The following is a 20,080-nucleotide window of genomic DNA, read 5'->3' as shown; positions in this document are numbered from 1 at the left end:
AAAAATTAAAGGAAAAATCTCTTCAAAGACAGAGCCATGGAGGTTGAGGTCTGGAGTCAAGAGGTTTGGGGCTGGGAGAGCGGAGCAGCCCACATGCATGGAAAGGGTGAGTTTGCCCTGGAGGTCGAGGGCGGGCTTTCCGCCTCAATGCTCTGGAAGAGTTTTGCCACCTCAGGTCCCAAAGAGGGTGGAGCACATTTCCAGGGAATTGGGGAGAGCCTGGCTGCCACCACACTGTTCTGAAGGGGTTGAGCGTGTGACCCGGAGATGGAAGGGAATCCGGGAGCTGCCCCGATGTTTGAGGAGGGTGGGGCCGAGAAGGTGGTCTCTCCAATGTGTGGAAATGTTGGAGCACTCACCTAAGTGTTTGGAGAGGAACGGGCTGCCGAAAAGGCCCTTGGGAAGGGTTAGGCTCCCACTCTCTCAAGCCCCAAGGAAATGACTCTCGGACTTTGAAATCTAATGGACTTTGTCCTGTGGGTTTTAGGAACTGTTTTGCTCCTGTGAAACCTGTTTTCCTTACTGTTTCTCCTTATGGCAATGGAAATGTTCATCCTATGAATGTCTCTCCTTTGCGTATTGGAAGCACATAACTTGTTCTAGGTTCACAGATCCACAGCTAGAGGGGAATTATGCCTTAGAACTGACCAAGCCTAAACTGATTTTGATGGGATTTTGTACTTAACTTTTGTTACTGAAATGATTTAAGTTTTTGTGAAATGAATGTATTTTGTATTTGGAAAGATAATGCCATTTTGGGTTCCAGGGGGTGGAATGTGCCAGTTTGAGTGTATTGTGTCCCCCAAATGCCATTATCTTTATAGTCTTGTGTGGGGCAGAAGTTTTGGTGTTGGTTAGATTTGCTTGGAGTGTGCCCCACCCAGCTGTGGGAGATAATTTTGATGAGATGTTCCCATGGAGGCGTGGCCCCGCCCATTCGGGGTGGGCCTTGATCAGTGGAGCTATATAAATGAGCTGACTTGGGGGGAAGAAAGAGAGTGCAGCTGGGAGTGATGTTTTGAAGAGAAGCAAGCTTGCTAGAAAGGAACGTCCTGGGAGAAAGCCGTTTTGAGGCCGGAGCTTTGGAGCAGACGCCAGCTGCCTTCCTAACTAACAGAGGTTTTCCAGACACCACTGGCCGTCCTCCAGTGAAGGTACCCAATTGCTGAGGTGTTACTTTGGATGCTTTGTGGCCTTAAGACTGTAACTGTGTAGTGAAATAAACCCCCATTTTATAAAGGCCTGTCCATCTCTGGTGTTTTGCATTCTGCAGCATTAGCAAACTAGGACACCAACTGAAAGGTGGAGAAAGTGTTAGTAATATGAAAAAAGAAGGGTGCAGTTGCTGAAGTCAAGGGCACATGTTCTCAATTCTGAACAAGGTGGACTTAATCTAAGAGTGTGCAGTAGATAGCTGAGGCATTCTTAAGTTCACTATCAGCCCTTCCCCACAAGACAAAACAAGCCTCCACTTCAAGACAGCCCTTAATCAGTCTCCCCTATGTATCCCTTCTTAGACAAAGAGACTAGCAAGAAACTATCCCTAATTCTTACCATATACAATAACACAGAAATTTCAAACTAATTACCCCATCCCCCAAATGTTAAAAATGAAAGCTGGAAATAGAACAACTTGACAGAGAACAGAAGACTGAAAACGAAGCCATGGGTGGGGGACAGGGCTGGTCATGGAGAAGACAGGTGGTGAAGGTGGAAAGGTAGGGAGGGGATTAGTAAGAAGCAAGACCATTACCTCTACAGAAAGACTCAGGAATTGGAACTACCAGGTAGCTTTGAAAATGTGTCTATGAGAGAGTATGTGGGTATGTTGATTCATGAAGAAGCCTGTAGAAAAGCATAAAGAAGAAATTGCAAGAGGAAATAAAAAAAATAGATGATCTTATGGAAACAAAAGAAACTGTTGACCAAATTAAAAAGATTCTGAATACCCACAGTACAAGCCTAGAGGAAGCTGAACAACGAATCAGTGACCTCAAGGGCCACAGAACGGAAAATGAAAGAACAAAAGAAAGAATGGGGGAAAAACTGAAAAAATCTAAATGGACCTCAGGGATATGATAGATAAAATAAAATGTCCAAATTTAAGACTCATTGGTGTCCCAAAAGGGGAAGAGAAGAGTAAAGGTCTAGAAAGAGTGTTCAAAGAAATTGTTGGGGAAAAATTCCCAAACCTTCTACACAATATAAATACACAAAGCATAAACGCCCAGCAGACTCCAAATAGAATAAATCCAAATAAATCCACTTCAAGACATATTCTGATCAGATTGTCAAACACTGAAGAGAAGGAGCAAGTTCTGAAAGCAGCAAGAGAAAAGCAATTCACCACATACAAAGAAAACAACATAAAAATAAGTAGTGACTACTCAGTAGCTACCATGGAGGTAAGAAGGCAATGGCATGACATATTTAAAATTCTGAGAGAAAAATTTCCAACCAAGAATACTTTATCCAGCAAAGCTCTCCTTCAAGTTTGAGGGAGAGCTTAAATTTTTCACAGACAAACAAATGCTGAGAGATTTTGCTAATAAAAAACCTGCCCTACTTCAGATATTAAAGGGAGCCCTACTGACAGAGAAACAAAGAAAGGAGAGAAAGAGATGGAGAAAGGTTCAGTACTAAAGAGATTTAATATTGGTTGATTAAAGAATAATAATAGAGAGAAGGGAAAAATATATATGACAAACATAAACCAAAGGACAGGATGGCTAGTTCAAGAAATACCTTCACAGTAATAACATAGAATGTAAATGGATTAAACTCCCCAATTAAAAGATATAGATTGGCAGAATGGATCAAAAAATATGAACCATAAATAAGATGCATACAATAGACTCATCTTAGACACAGGGACACAAAGAAATTGAAAGTGAAAGGATGGAAAAAATATTTCATGCAAGCTACAGCCAAAAGAAAGCAGGAGTAACAATACTAATCTCAGATAAAATAGACTTTAAATGCAAGGATGTTATGAGAGACAAAGAAGGCCACTACATACTAATAAAAGGGGCAATACAACCAGAAGAAATAATAAATCATAAACGTTTATGCACCGAATCATGGTGCCACAAAATACATGAAACAAACACTGGCAAAACTAAAGGAAGCAATGGATGTTTCCACAATAATTGTGGGAGACTTCAACACATCACTCTCTCCTATAGATAGAGCAACCAGACAGAAAACCAATAAGGAAAATGAAAACCTAAATGAATTTGATTTAACAGACATATACAGAACATTACATCCCAAATCACCAGGATACACATTGTTCTCTAGTGATGACAGAACTTTCTCCAGAATAGACCATATTCTGGGACATAAAACAAGCCTTAATAAATTTAAGAAAATTGAAATTATTCAAAGCATTCTCTGACCACAATGGAATACAATTAGAAGTCAATAACCATCAGAGACTTAGAAAATTCACAAACAACTGGAGGTTAAACAACACACTCCTAAAATAAATGGTTTATAATGTAGAATGTAGGGGAACTAGTAGAGAGCAGTTAATGAAGAGGGAACAATAACCAATAAGAACAGATAAGCTATCGTGGGTAAATTTAACATTCTGGGAATGCCCAGGAATGACTACGGTTTGTTCATTTCTGATGGTATGGTAGGAACAAGTTCACAGAAATGTTACTATATCAGGTTATTTTCCTGGGGTAGAGTAGGAACATGTTGGACTCCCTTGTCATGATTTGTTTGAAATATTTTTCAAGTACTTTTTTAAAAAAAAATTTTTATATAGTTGATTTATTTTTTTTTCTTGTTTTCCTTTCCTTCATATTTTTTTTAATCTTCATTTTATTGAGATATATTCACATACCATGCAGTCATACAAAACAAATTATACATTCGATTGTTCACAGTACCATTACATAGTTGAACATTCATCACCTAAATCAATCCCTGACACCTTCATTAGCACACACACAAAAATAACAAGAATAATAATTAAAGTGAAAAAGAGCAATTGAAGTAAAAAAGAACACTGGGTACCTTTGTCTGTTTGTTTCCTTCTCCTATTTTTCTACTCATCCATCCATAAACTAGACAAAGTGGAGTGTAGTCCTTATGGCTTTCCCAATCCCATTGTCACCCCTCATAAGCTACATTTTTATACAATTGTCTTTGAGATTCATGGGTTCTGGGTTGTAGTTTGATAGTTTCAGGTATCCACCACCAGCTATCCCAATTCTTTAGAACCTAAAAAGGGTTGTCTAAAGTGTGCGTAAGAGTGCCCACCAGAGTGACCTCTCGGCTCCTTTTGGAATCTCTCTGCCACTGAAGCTTATTTCATTTCCTTTCACATTCCCCTTTTGGTCAAGAAGATGTTCTCCGTCCCACGATGCCAGGTCTCCGTCCCACGATGCCAGGTCTCTGGGAGTCATATTCCACGTTGCTGGGGAGATTCACTCCCCTGGGTGTCTGATCCCACGTAGGGGGGAGGGCAGTGATTTCACCTTTCAAGTTGGCTTAGCTAGAGAGAGAGGGCCACATCTGAGCAACAAAGAGGCATTCAGGAGGAGGCTCTTAGGCACAATTATAGGGAGGCCTAGCCTCTCCTTTGCAGCAACCGTCTTCCCAAGGGTAAAACCTATGGTAGAGGGCTCAACCCATCAAACCACCAGTCCCCTATGTCTGTGGTCATGTCAGCAACCATCGAGGTGGGGTAGGCCAACACCCCTGCATTCTCCACAGGCTCCTCAAGGGGGCACTACATATTTTTTTCCTTGTTTTTCTTTTTTAAATCAACTGTATGAAAACAAAAAACAAAAAACAAAAAAAATACAATAAAAGAACATTTCAAAGAGACCATAACAAGGGAGTAAGAAAAAGACAACTAACCTAAGATAACTGCTTAACTTCCAACATGTTCCTACTTTACCCCAAGAAAGTTACATAACATAGCAACATTTCTGTGAACTTGTTTCTACTATATCCATCAGAAATTAACAGACCATAGTCATTCCTGGGCATCCCCAGAACGTTAAATAGCTTATCTGTTCTTCTTGGATTATTGTTCCCCCTTCCTTAATTACTCTCTATTGCTAGTTCCCCTACATTCTACATTATAAACCATTTGTTTTACATTTTTCAAAGTTCACATTAGTGGTAGCATATAATATTTCTCTTTTTCTGTCTGGCTTATTTCGCTCAGCATTATGTCTTCAAGGTTCCTCCATGTTGTTATATGTTTCACGAGATTGTTCCTTCTTACTGCTGTGTAGTATTCCATCGTGTGTATATGCCACATTTTCTTTATCCACTCATCTGTTGAAGGACATTTGGGTTATTTCCATCTTTGGCAATTGTGAATAATGCTGCTATGAACATTGGCGTGCAGATATCCGTTCGTGTCACTGCTTTCCGATCTTCCGGGTATATACCGAGAAGTGCAATCGCTGGATCGAAGGGTAACTCTATATCTAATTTTCTAAGGAACTGCCAGACTGACTTCCAGAGTGGCTGAACCATTATACAGTCCCACCAACAATGAATGAGAGTTCCAATTTCTCCACATCCCCTCCAGCATTTGTAGTTTCCTGTTTGTTTAATGGCAGCCATTCTAATTGGTGTGAGATGGTATCTCATTGTGGTCTTAATTTGCATCTCTCTAATAGCTAGTGAAGCTAAGTTCACAGAAATGTTACTATATCAGGTTATTTTCCTGGGGTAGAGTAGGAACATGTTGGAGTCCCTCGTTATGGTTTGTTTGAAATTTTTTTATTGTACTTTTTTAAAAAAATTTTTTTATATAGTTGATTCAAAAAAAAAGTTAATTAAAAAAAAAAACAATGAAAAAAATACGCAGAGCCCCTTTGAGGAGCTGGTGGAGAATGCAAGGGTATTGGGCTCCCCCACCTTGATGGTTGCTGATGTGCTCACAGACCCAGAGGACTGGTGATTTAATGGGCTGAGCCCTCTACCACAGGACTTGCCCTTGGGAAGACTGTTGCTGCAAAGGAGAGGCTAGGCCTCCCTGTAATTGTGCCTAAGAGCCTCCTCCTGAATGCCTCTTTGTTGCTGAGAAGTGGCCCTCTCTCTAATAGCTAAGCCAACTTGGCAGGTGAAATCACTGCCCTCCTCCCTGTGTGGGATCTGACACCCAGGGGAGTGAATCTCCCTGGCAATGTGGAATATGGACTCCCGGGGAGGAATCTAGACCTGGCATCATGGTATGGAGAACATCTTCTTTACCAAAAGGGGGATGAGAAAGGAAATGAAATAAGCTTCAATGGCAGAGAGATTCCAAAAGGAGCCAAGAGGTCACTCTGGTGGGCACTCTTATGCACAATACAGACAACCCTTTTTAGGTTCTAATGAATTGGAATGGCTAGCAGTAAATACCTGAAACTATCAAACTACAACCCAGAACCCATGAATCTTGAAGACGATTGTATAAAAATGTAGCTTATGAGGGGTGACAATGTGTTTGGGAAAGCCATATGGACCATACTCCCCTTTGTCTCGTTTATGGATGGATGAGTGGAAAATGGGAGGGAGGGGGGCACGACGAAAAAGCACCCAGTGCTCTTTTTTACTTTAATTTTTATTATTATTATTTGTGTGTGTGTGGTAATGAAAATGTCAAAAATTAATTTTGGTGATGAATGCACAACTATATAATGGTACGGTAAACAATTGAACGTATGCTTTGTTTTGTATGACTGCGTTGTATGTGAATATATCTCAATAAATAAGAATTAAAAAAAAAAAATACATGGAAGTTGCTGCGCTGCCCCCACTAGAGCCATGGTCCCTGCTTCTCTCTTAGCAGCAGCCTCTGCTGCCGCCGCCGCCAGCCGGTAATCGCCCGTTTCACTCTCTCGCTCTCTCCTTCCTGCTGAGCCACTTGCCCCCTAGCGTTAAGACCTTCCTCTCCGACCCGCAGCGGGAACTGTTAGTCCCGGGCAGCCGCCACGCACCGCCGGGTTTTTCTCTTCGCAGCTACTTCGGGGCTCTCCTGAGGGTTAAGCAGGGCCCCGCTGCCTTTAACCCGGATTCCAGCCCCCCGGGCACCGCCCGCGACCCTCTTCCTCCCTCACTTCCTAGGGGTAGATGGACCCCGTCTGACGCCTCAGCCCCGGGTTCCAGCACCTTCGCCCAATTACAGCCTCGCCAAGGCCGGACCATTCCTCTGGCAGCTCCAAACAAGCGGTGAAAGGAGAAGGTGCGGCCAGCCCCAGGGTAGCTGCCCAGCCGCTTCCGCCAGCACCAGCAGCACCCGCCGAGTGGGGAGGCCGCGCGGGGCCGCGCGATGCACCGCAGCGGCGCCAGGAGTTCCCGGCCAGGCTGCCGTCTCGGTCATGGGTCCTGCGACCGCAACCCGGACAGGAGAGAGCCCCGTCCCGGGCCCGCTGCCGCCCGCGGCGCTCAGCCAACCCTTGCTCAGAAAAGAGGTTTTTAAATCAAAGATGGGAAAATCGGAGAAAATGGCCATTCCTCACGACCAGCTTGTTCACGGTATACAATGTGTGAACAACCAAAGATCAACAGAAAAGTAAATGCAACTTACACTATCCAAGATCACCGCTGCAAAAATAAATGAAAATAATTTTTGGCAGGATTCTATTTCATCTGATATAATTCAGAAGCAAGAAAAAAAGCCTTTTAAAAATACTAAGAACATTAAAAATACATATTTGAAGAAATCAGCTGAAGTGAGCCAAAAGGAAAATTATGCTGGGGCAAAGAAAGTTCAGGGATCCTCCTCTTAGTGCTCTTCCAAAGCCTCCTGATCTTTGGATGGGAAGCACTGTTGAATATTCCAACCAAAATAGGGAGATGATGGCGGGACACATAAAACTTGTCCTAAAAGTTCAAAGATTTCATATTTGAGTACATATGTAAAACCTAGTTCTTCCAAAATCTCTGGATGCTTTAAAAGAAAATTGGTACATAAATGGAAACGTGCCTTGTTGTAACACACAAGTGCAAAAAAAACAAAAAAAAAAGAGTTAAAAAATTACATCCCAACAGCTTGTATTATATTTTATGTTTCGGAAATACTGTATACCTTGTATTATGTGTATATTATTCATACATAAGAGGTACATTATAGGTTTCATATGAAAGTGTATACTTTGTCCTGCCCAAATGGTCGGTTTTTTTGTATATACAAAACGGAGAAATTTTAAGTGTGTCTAAGGCACATGGAAGACCAATTTATTTGTGTAAAGTATAGAGAGTTTTTTTTCCAAGAAACAGCTATCTAATCTAAAGATGAAGATATACATGTGAACAGCACTACTGAAATTTAAATCAGTCATTGTAAACATAGGGCTTGTCTGTTTCCATAAATTGATTTTTGCCTTCTAATCTAATTACTGCAAAACTCCTGTTCCCATATTTATCAAATTTAATTTTGGTCTTTGATTTACATCCATTATTCAAATTTAAAAATCCTCTGAATTTTAATAATAACAAAATCAGCTGTAATCAAATTTTAAAATAATTCCCCCCTTATACAAAAAAAACATGGAAAAAATATGAGACATATTTATAATACATAAGAACTACATTACCTGGTTAAATACTTCAGCATTCAGCAGTTAATTTGCTGAAACCAAAGTAAGAAGTGAATGATAGTGACAGTTGTGTTTTATATACTAGAATGTGAGAGTTAGAATCTTTGGACAAAGTCAGACTTTGTCATTTGCCTGTTCTGGCTTTTATTGATTTGTACCTCAAAATTGCATGTATGTTTTCCCCCCACTGGTTACATTAAAGGGAGACCTATAATTCCTAGATACCATACACTTTTGATGAAATGAGCTGCTTGTTTTGAAATCAGTTGAATTCAATAAATTTTAGTATTTGCAGTGTTTTCAACATCTCTGAAGTCTTTACAGGTAATTTTTCTTTTGTTACCAGGCTCTGTTCATAAAAACAATCTTGGTAAGTAATCAAATGCAGACCAGTTCTATGCAGGATAATGAAAAAAATTCCCTTCTAGTGCTATTGTAAATTGCTGTACAAATGTCCTATTTCAATTATTAAGTTTCAGTGGCTTATTCTTGTACAAATGTTTAAAAATATGGCTCTTCTAATTGGATATTGTATTTTTTAAGTCTTGGAGGCCTTTAATTGCTGCTTAATGATGTTGCTTCTTTCCTAAAAAATCTAATGACCTCCTTAAAGATGAGAGTTGAGTGTACATCATAGAGAGATATTAAATGAAGGTATTCATTAACTATCAAGGCATGTAAAAATGATCCATGTTAGACATAAACGAGTGCTTTAAATCAGTTTCTTGGGTTCTGGGGCTTTGGAGCATGTAGATACTAGATTTATAAGTTGTTTCTGGTTGTTCTTCATTTTGAGAAGGTTCTTATCAGTAAGGTGGAAGAAGGGTCCCATAAATAAATGTCTTATACTTTGTATAGGTTTGCTAAAATGTGAAACATTTTCTTACTGCCCTATATGTTAGAAACCATTATTTTTCAGGATGCTGTGTTTCACTCTGTATGTTATTTCTTTATTGTCACATTCATAATGCTGATATTTATATGTAAGTTGTCCATGTTGTAGAACATGGAGGCTATACTTACACAGATTCTCATTAATATTGTACAGTTAACTTTGGCTCTTATTCCTGATGTTGCATGCCATTTTGTTTTTTCATTATACACAGACACATTGTCTGTTTAAGATGTTGCTGAAATTGTAAAGAATGTAGCCAAAGGTACTAAACAATTTCAGTTAAAATTTAAAGACTATGAAAATTACCTACAGAGGGAACTTTCACGATTTAGGTTATTGACCAACAGCTTTTTTCACTTAAAAATCATCTGAATAAATTCTTTAAGAATAAAGAAAAAATCAACCAAACAGAAAATATGGAGCTGAAGACAACCATAACTGAAATGAAAAATCCCTAGAGGGTTTCAATAGCAGTCTGAACCTGGCAGGAAAAAAGAATCAGTGATCTTGAAGCCAAGACAGTAGTAATGATTCAGGCTGAGAAGCAGAAAAGAAAAAAAAACAAAAAAAAGAGTTTAAAAAAAACTGAGCAGAGTCTTAGAGGCCTGTGGGACACAGGCATACCAATGATTTAGGCATATCAATATATGTATTATGGGAGTACCAGAAGGAAAAAAAAGAGAGATGGGGCAGAAGGAATATTTAAAGAAATAATGACAGAAAACTTCCCAAATTTAAAGATGACTATGCACATTCAAAAAGCCCAGTAAAAAAAAAAATAAATAAAGAAAAATACTCAGAAACAAGGCCAAGGCAAGAGTTCTAAAACCTGCAAGAGAAAGGCAACAAGTTATGTACAAGGGAGCCCCAGTAAAATTAAGGTCCAGTTTCTCATCAGAAACCATGGAGGCAAGAAGGCAGTGGGAGGAAATACTTAAAGTGCTGAAAGAAAACAATTGCCAATAAAGAATTTTAATATCCATCAAGACTGTCTTTCAAAAATGAGAGATTAAGACATTCTCAAATAAACAAAAGTTGAGGGAGAACGCAATCACCACTAGATTTGCCGTACAAATAATGCTCAAGTTCTTCAGACTGAAAGGAAGAAATAAAGAACTTTGGTTAAGGTAACCAACCGTAGGGGTAATTATAAATGCCAGTACTATTTTATTGTATTTTCTGGTATATAACTCCACTTTTTACTACATACAGGCTCTAAAATGCAAATGCATAAAAATAGTGATAAATTGATGGTTTTGGATATACAATGAATAAAGATATATTTGTAAAAAGTACAAAAAAGTTGGGACAGAGGGGTATAGGAACAGTATATGGGTTTGTTATTGAAATTAAGTTGGCATCAACTCAAACACAATTGTTATAGATTTAGGTTGTTAAATTTAAGTCCTATGACAATCACAAAGAAAACATCTGAAAAAAATACATACAAAGGAAAATGAGAAGGGACTCACAATGATACACTACAAAAAAATCAAATAAACATGAAAGTCGGCACTAACAACTGAGGGACCACAAAAGGTATAATAAGTTACAAAGACTAAATAGCAAAATGCCAAAAGAACTGCATTATCTGTAGTTACTTTTAATGTTAAAGGATTAAACTCTCCAGTCAAAAGTTAAGAGACTGGAAGAATGGAAAAAAAGGATGACCTAACTTGTTCAAAGACACAAGTAGGCTGAAAGGGAAATGATGGAAAAAAATATACTATGTAAATACTACTGAAAAGAGACCCAGGGTAGCTATATAATGTCTAATAAAATAGAATTTAAGATAAAAACTGTAATAAGGGACAAAAAAGGTCAGTGTACACTAACAAAGGGGTCAATTCAACAAGAATACATAATAACTAAAAATATTTGTGCACCTAAGGGATGAGCACCCAAATATATAAAGCAAATACTGACACATTTGAAGAGAAAAATAAACGGTTCTAATTTAATAGCAGAAGACATCAATATACCACTTTCAATAATAGATAAGACTATCTAGATAGAAGATCAATAAGGAAATAGAAGATAAATACTACTACAAACCAATTAAACAAACAGACATAGATAGAACATTTCACCCAACAGCAGCAGAATACACATTCTTCAATGCACAGAGATCATTCTCCAGGATAGTACATATGTTAGGTCAGAAAAATAAGTCTCAATAAATTAAAAAACATTGAAATCATATGACGTTTCTTCTCTGACCACATGGAATGAAGCTAGAAATCAATATGAGAGGGAGAATCAGAAAATTCACAAACATGGAAATTAAACAACATAAACAACATGAAGGTGAAAGAGGAAAACATAAGGAAATCAGGAAATATCTTGGAAGGGAATGAAAATGAAAACACAACATACAAAACTAATGGGATGCAGGAAAGGTACTGTGGAGAGGGAAATTTATAGCTCTAAATGGTTACAGTAAAAAAAGAAGAAAAATCTTGAGTCAGAGACCTAACCTCACAACTGGAGGATCTAGAAAAAGAAGAGTATACCAAACCCAAAGTAAGCAGAAGAAAGGAAGTAATAAAGATAAACATGGAGAGCAGTGAAATAGATAATTAAAAAAACAATTGAGATTTCGTTCATCAGGCGATGTACCCTAAAGGCCACCTCCATCCAGTGCGAATTGTGAATACTGCTATCATAAACACCAGTGTGAAAATGTCCATTCATGTCTCAGTTCTTCCAAGTACGTACCCCAAAATGGGGTTGCAGAAGCGTAAGGCAACCCCATACTCAGCATCCTGTGGAACTACCACACTGCCCTCCAGATGAGCTGCACCACTCCAATTTCCCCACTGCAGTGACCAGGTATATCCTTCTCTCCACATTTTCTCTAGCACTTGTATCCCTCTGTTTATTTTTTAAACATTCCATCCTAAGTAAACGATCAGTGGTTCCCAGTATAATCACATAGTTATGCATTCACCACCGCAACCTATATGGGGACATTTCCATTTCTTTCGGGGGGGGGGGGGAAGAGGAAGAGGAGAAAAAAGAAAAAAAGAAACAAATGACAAAGAAAAAATAAAAATAAAATAAAATACATTAAAAATTTCAGACACCACCACCAAGAACCCCATACCCCTCCCTTATATCCCCCCTCTTACAGACATTTAGCTTTGGTATATTGCCTTTGTTACAATTAATGGAGGCATATAACTGTTACCATTAACTATAGACTCTAGTTTGCATTGATTGTATTTTTATCCCCAAAAGCATCCCATTCTGAACACCTTGCAAAGTTGACCTTCATCTGTTCTCCCTCATGTAAAAACACTTATGTTTGCACATTTAATCACCATCATTGACCACTCTAGGTTTCACTAACTTATCCATGGTGTATACATACAATGGAATATTGAGCAGCTGCAAGAAGAAATGAAGTTGTGAGGTAAGCAACTACCTAGGTAAACGGACCTTGAGGACAGTTACGTTGGGTGAAATAAGCCAGAAATGAAAACATAGACATTATAACACCTTACTAATACGGACTAACTGTAATGCGCAAACTTTTAGAATTGAATCTGATAGCATAGCTTATCAGGGGAAGGCTTACTGTAATGGTTCTTAGAGTGTAAGCTCCTACAGCAGTCACATCTATTACTGAATTGTAATGGTTATTTCTAGATTCTGAGATGCTGAGCTCTTGTGTATAACCTGATCGACTGATCCCTGGAAATTCGGGTATCTGTGTAACACCTGAGACTCAGAGCCAGAGTTCGGTAGCTATGAATGTCAACACTACCCTATACAGCAAATGTTAAAGAAGCTGAAAAAAGAGATCAGATGTCAAACAGAGATATGAACAAAATGGCCTTGGTTAGGACTAAGCTAAATCAGACTAAAGGGTAAAGAATGATATTGACTATGTTTTAAAACTTCAACTTCTGTGTGAGACCAAAGGTACAGATGTTTATTTGGTGGAAAAAATCTTTATTTTCTGTAGCACACTATATAATTTAACTTGTAAGGTCAGTTTATTCAAACACCATAATTACATGGAACCTTGAATAGGGAGTGAGACCTAGTTTGTTTGTATAGGTTAGTGTGAAGCCCCGAAACATCCCAGAATATGGGCATAGGATGAAAACATATTTGAAAACCCCCTTGAGGGACTGGGGAAAATGTGGAAATATTAATATTTACCCACCTGAGGAATTCCGTATATTGTCACCAACATTGGGGACTACCAATTTAGTAGGACAAGCCCTTGATCTTGGGGCTTGCTCTTATGAAGCCTGTTACGGCAAAGAAGAGGCTAAGCCTATTAGAGTCATCCCCAAAGAACCTCTTTTGTTGCTCAGATGTGGCCTCTCTCTCTCTAAGCCCATGCAGCAGGTGAACTCACTGCCCTCCCCCCTACATGGGACATGATTCCTAGAAGTATAAATCTCCTTGGCAACGTGGGACATGAATCCCAGGGATGAGCCTGGACCTGGCATCATGGGATTGAGAAAGCCTTCTTTACCAAAAGGGGAAAGAGAAATGAAACAAAATTAAGTTTTAGTGGCTGAGAGACTTAAAATGGAGTCAAGAGGCCATTCTGGAGGTTATTCTTATACATTATATGGAGATCCTTTTTTAGTTTTTAATGTATTAGAATAGTTAGAAGGAAATACCTGAAACTGTTGAACTGCAATCCAGTAGCCTTGATTCTTGAAGATGAGTGTATAACTACATAGCTTATACAGTGTGACTGTTGTGATGGTGGAAACTTTGTGACTCACACTCTCTTTATCCAGTGTATGGACAGATGAGTAGAAAAACTGGGGACAAAAAAGTAAATGAATAATGGGGGGGATGTCGGGGATGGGATGTTTTGGGTGTTCTTTTTTACTTTTACTTTTATTCTTATTTTTATTACTTTTTTGGAGTAAAGAAAATGTTCAAAAATTGTGGTGATGAATGCACAACTATATAATACTGTGAACAAATAATTGTACACTTTGGATGACTATATTGTCCATGACAATATCTCAAAACTGCAAGAAAAAAAGCAATCAAGAGAATCAACAAAACCAAAAGTTGGTTCTTTGGAAAGATCAATAAAATTGACAAATCTTTAGCTAGAATGACAAAAAAAAAGAGAAAGCACACAAATAAATAAAATTAGAAATGAAAAGGGAAATACTGCTACTGACCTATAAAAATAAAAAGTATTACAAGAGGATACTTTGAACAACTGTACACATAAAAATTAGATAACCTAGATGGTCTAGTTTCCTAATGCTGCCAGAATGCAAAACACCAGAGATGGATTGGCTTTTATAAAAAGCGTTTATTTGGTTACACAGTTACAGTCTTAAGTCCATAAAGTATCCAAGATAAAACATCAGCAATCGGGTGCCTTCACTGGAGGATGGCCATTGGAGTCCGGAAAACCTCTGTTAGCTGGGAAGGCACAAGGCTGGTGTCTGCTCCAAAGTTGTGGTTTCAAAATGGCTTTCTCCCAGGGTGTTCCTCTCTAGGCTGCAGTTCCTCAAAAATGTCACTCTTAGTTGCTCTTAGGGTGTTTGTACTCTCTTAGCTTCTCCAGAGCAAGTCTGCTTTCAACGGTTGTCTTCAAACTGTCTCTCATCTGCAGCTACTATCTCAGCTTTTGTGCATTCTTTAAACTGTCCCTCTTGGCTGTAGCTCCTCTTTAAAACGTCACACTCAGCTGCAGTGAGTTCCTTCTGTTTGTCAGCTCATTTATAAGGCTCCACTGATTTAATTTAGACCCACCCTGAATGGGTGGGGAACACCTCCATGGAAATGATCCAATCAGAGTCATCAACTACAGTCGGGTGGGGCACATCTCCATACAAACACTCAAAGAATTACAATCTAATCAGCACTGATACATCTGCCTACACAAGATCACATCAAAGATAATAGCATTTTGGGGGACATAATACATTCAAACCGGCACACTAGATGAAACAACAAATTTCTAAAAATACACAGACACCAAGGGGGATGCAAAATGAGATGAAATAGTTTCAGTGGCTGAGAGATTCCAAATGGAGTCGAGAGGTCACTCTGGTGGACATTCTTATGCACTATATAGATAACACCTCTTAGGCTTTAATGTATTGGAATAGCTAGAAGTAAATACCTGAAACTACCAAACTCCAACCCAGCAGTCTGGACTCCTGAAGACAATTATATAATAATGTAGATTACAAGGGGTGACAGTGTGATTGTGAAGACCTTGTGGATCACACCCCCTTTATCTAGTGTGAGGAATGGGGATAAAAACTAAAGGACAAATGGGGTGGGATGGGGGGATGATTTGGGTGTTCTTTTTTCACTTTCATTTTTTATTCTTGTTCTGGTTCTTTCTGATGTAAGGAAAATGTTCAGAGATAGATTGTGGTGATGAACGCATAACTATGTTGTCATGCTGTGGATGGTGGATTGTATATCATGGATGACTGTATGGTGTGTGAATGTATTTCAATAAAACTGAATTTAATAAAAAAAAAAAAAGTAAAAAAAAAAATACACAGACACCTATAGTGACTTAAGAAGAAACAGATTTTAACAGACCAATAACTAGTAAAGAGGTTGAATCAGTAAAAACCTCCCAGCAAAGGAAAGCCTAAGTCTAGATGACTTCACTGGAGAATTTTACCAAACATTCCAAAAACAATTAACACCAAACCAGCTCAAAGTTTTCCAAAAAACTGAACAGGAGGGAACATTCCCTAACTCATCCTATGAGACCAACATTACCTAATACCAAAGAAAGATAAAGCTATCCAAAGAACAGAAAGATTCAGACCAATATCCTTATGAATATAGATAGAAAAACCCTCAAGAAATTACTTGCAAACCAAATTCAACAGCACATTAAAAAATTATATACCATGATCAAGTGGAATTTATCCCAGGTATGCAATGGTGGTGTTCCAGTTTGCTGATGCTGCCATTTTGCAAAACACCAGAAATGGATTGGCTTTTATAAAAGGGGGTTATTTGGTTACAAAGCTACAGTCTTAAGGCCATAAAGTGTCCAAGGTAAGGCATCAACAACAGCGCACCTCTACTAAAGGATGGCTGGTGGTGTCCAAAAACCTCTGTTAGCTGGGAAGGCATGTGGCTGGTGTCTGCTGGCTCCCAGGATGCGTTTCAAAATGGTGTTCTCCAAAATGTCAATGTCAGCTTCCAATGCTGTCTTCAAAATGTGTCTCTCAGCTGCAGCCAGCTGTGAACTTCTTTCTGAGCTTTTATAGGGCTCCAGTGAACTAATCAAAGCCCATGCTGATTGGGTAGGGCCACACCTCCATGGAAATTATCTAAAGTTCTTGCCCACAGTTGATTAAGTCACATCTCCATGGAAACACTCAATCAATAGGTTCCAACCTAATCAACACTAATATGTCTGCCCCCACAAGACTGCATTAAAGAACATGGCTTTTTCTGGGGGACATATATAGCCAAACTGGCACAGGTGGTTCAACATAAGAAAAAATTATTAATGTAATACACCACATTAACAGAACAAACGCAAAAACCACATGACCAACTTGATTGAAGCAGAAAAAGCATCTATAAAATCCAGCATCCCTTGGAAAAAAAACACCAGAAAACTAAGAATAAAAGGCAACTTTCCTCAACATTAAAGGGAATATATGAAAATGCACCACTAACAATATACTCAATGCTGAAAGACTGAAAGCATTCCCTCTAGATTAGGAACATGACAGGGATGCCTACTGTTGCCACTGTAATTCAACATTGTACTGGAAGTTCTAGCAACGAGGCAAGAAAAAAAAATAAAAGGCATCCAAATAAAAGGAATGGAAGAAGCGAAACTTTCTCTATTTGTAATGACATGATCCTATACACAAAAACTCTTGAAAACCACAACAAAGCTACTAGAACTAATAAACAAATTCAGCCAAAGTGGCAGGAGAAAAGATCAATATGCAAAAATCAGTAAGGAAGCATATGGAAGCATCTTCTTACATTTTACACCAAAAGCATGAGCAAAAGAAAACAAAGAAAAACAGATAAATGGGACATCCTCAAAATTCAAAACTTTTGTGCAAAGGACTTCATCATAAAGGTAAAATGACAAGCTACAGAATGGGAGAAAATATGTGGAAACCACATATCTGGTAAAAATTTGATATTCAGAATATATAAAGAAATTCTACAACTTAACAACCAAAAAGACAAACAACTCAACTAAAAATGGGCAAAAGGTCTGAATAGGCATGTCTCAAAAAAAGGATATACAGCTGGCCAAAAAGCACCTGAAAAGATGCTCAACATCATTAGCCACTAAGGAAATACAACACAATGAGACACTATTTCATACCCACAAGAATGGCTATTATTTTAAAAACAGAAAATAAGCACTGGAGACAATGTGGACAAATAGGAACAAACACTTGTTCATTGTTGGTGGGAATGTAAATTGGTGCAGATTCTGTGGAAAACAGTTTGGCAGTTCTTCAGAAAGTTAAGTATAGAATTGTCCTATGGTAATTATACCTTTTTACGGTAATATATACCTTTTAGGTATACACCCAAAAGAATTGAAAGTGGTGGTGGGGGGGGGTCAAACAGATATTTTCACACTGCATATTCATAGAGGCATTATTCACAATTGCCAATAGAGGAAAGAAACCCAAGTGTTCATCCACAGATGAATGAATAAACAAAATGTGGTATATCCACACAGTGGCATATCATTCAGCCATAAAATGGAATGAAGTTCTGATATATGCAACAACATGGATGAACCTTTAAGACAGCCTGTTGGAATGGCGAACTATGGTGTGTGCATACAATGGAATGTTGGGCTGCTGCAAGAAGGAATGAAGTTATGAGACACACAACTAGGTGAATGGATCTTGAAGACAGCATTCTGAGTGAAGTACACCAGAAACAAAGAGATAAATGTAACGCCTCACTAATCTGGACTAACTACAATGTGAAAACTCTGAGAATTGAATCTCAGAGCACAGGTTATCAGGGGAATGCTTGTTGTAATGCTCCCTGGATTGTGAGTTTTTGCAGCAGTCACATCTATTCCTGAGTTGTAATGGTTGTCTCCAAATTCTGAGATCCTGAGCTCTTTGTGTGTGGCCTGGTTGGTCTTTGGAACATTGGGTGTCTGTGTGATGCCTGGGACTCAGAGCTAGAGCTCGGCAGCTGTGAATGTCAGTACTGCCTCATGCAGCAACTGTTAGAGAAGTGGGAAGGAGTTCAGACTTCAATTAGAGATATAAATGAAGTGGATCTGGTTGGGACTAAGGCATATCAGGCCAGGGGTAAAGGATACGATTGACTGTGTTTTGGACCTTCATCTTCTGTGTGAGACCAAAGGAAGAGATGTTTATTTGGTGCAGGATCTATATTTTCTGTAACTGAATAATTTAACTTGTACAGTTTATTCAAGCACCATGATTGCACGGAGCTTTCAATGGGAAGTAAGATCTGGAGGTTTGTACAGGTTGGTGTGGAATCCCGATGCATCCCATAGTGATTTGGGCAGAGACTAAAAATGTATTTGTGGGCCCCCCCGAGGAACTAGGGGAAAACGCAGAAATGTTGGACTTAACCTGGATTTTTACCAATATTTTCACAAACATTGAGGACTGTCAGTTCAGTTAGCCGAGCCCTCGATCTTGCGGCCTGCCCTTATGAGGCTTATTGCTGTAAGGGAGAGGTTAAGCATGCTTGTGATGGTGCCTGAGAGTCTCTCCCAGAGAGCCTCTTTGTTGCTCAGATGTGGCCTCTCTCTCTCTGGGTCCACTTGGGAGGTGAACTCACTGTCATCCCCCCTGCATAGGACATGACTCCCAGGGGTGTGGATCTCTCTGGCAACACGGGACATGACTCCCAAGGATCAGCCTGGACCCAGCATCATGAGACTGAGAGGATCTTGTTGACCAAGTGGGGAAGGCGAAGTGGGGCAAAGTAGAGCTTCAGCGGCTGAGAGATTTTGGGTGGGGTCAGGAAGTCACTCTAGAGGGCATTCTTGTGTGCTGTGTAGATGTCCCTTTTTGGTTTTTGGTGTGTTAGAGTGGCTAGGGGGAGGTGGCTGAGGCTGTCAAGCTGCAACCCAGTAGCCTTGGTTCTCAAGAATGATTGTGTGACTCTGTAGCTTGCATAGTGTGACTGTGGTTGTGGGAACCATGTGGTTCATGCTCCCCTTGTCCAGTGTACGGATGGATGGGTGGAGAAGTGGGGGCAAAAACTGGATGAAGAATGGGGTGGGATGGAAGGGATGGAATGCTCTTGGTATTCTTATTTACTTTTATTTTTATTCCTGGCTTCTTTTTGGTTGAGGTGGGGGGGAGTGAGGAAGGTGTTCAAGGGTTGATGTGGTGACAGATGCACAGCTGTGGGGTGGTGCTGTGAACAGCTGGTTGTACTCTGTGAATGACTGTGTGCTGTGTGAATATATCTCAATAAAACTGAATTTTTTAAAAAAGAAAGTTAGCCTACTGAGTGAAATAAGCCAGACAGAAAAGGAATTCATAGAGCCAGAAACTACAATACAGGCTGTCAGGGGTCAGGGTCAGGGCAAGGAATGGGGATTTATGCTTAACTGGTACAGAATTGCTGTTTGGATGGTGGTGATTGTAGCACAACATTGTGAATG

At 39.3% G+C, this 20,080-nt stretch overlaps 1 protein-coding gene and 1 pseudogene across 7 annotated transcripts in view; one reads left to right on the top strand and one right to left on the bottom strand.

The window, feature by feature from the left end:
• DOCK3 (dedicator of cytokinesis 3) overlaps nucleotides 1-20,080 on the bottom strand; it is a 639,207-nt gene that overhangs the window by 307,179 nt on the left and 311,948 nt on the right. The gene's annotated exons all lie outside the window — the stretch shown is intronic.
• On the top strand, nucleotides 1,689-7,869 carry LOC119510187 (annotated as a pseudogene).

The sequence above is a fragment of the Choloepus didactylus genome, chromosome 1 (genome assembly GCF_015220235.1).
Source record: "Choloepus didactylus isolate mChoDid1 chromosome 1, mChoDid1.pri, whole genome shotgun sequence".
NCBI lineage: Eukaryota > Metazoa > Chordata > Mammalia > Pilosa > Megalonychidae > Choloepus > Choloepus didactylus.
The sequence above is the reverse complement of the archived record's forward strand: the minus strand, read 5'-3'. Positions and strand labels throughout refer to the sequence as shown.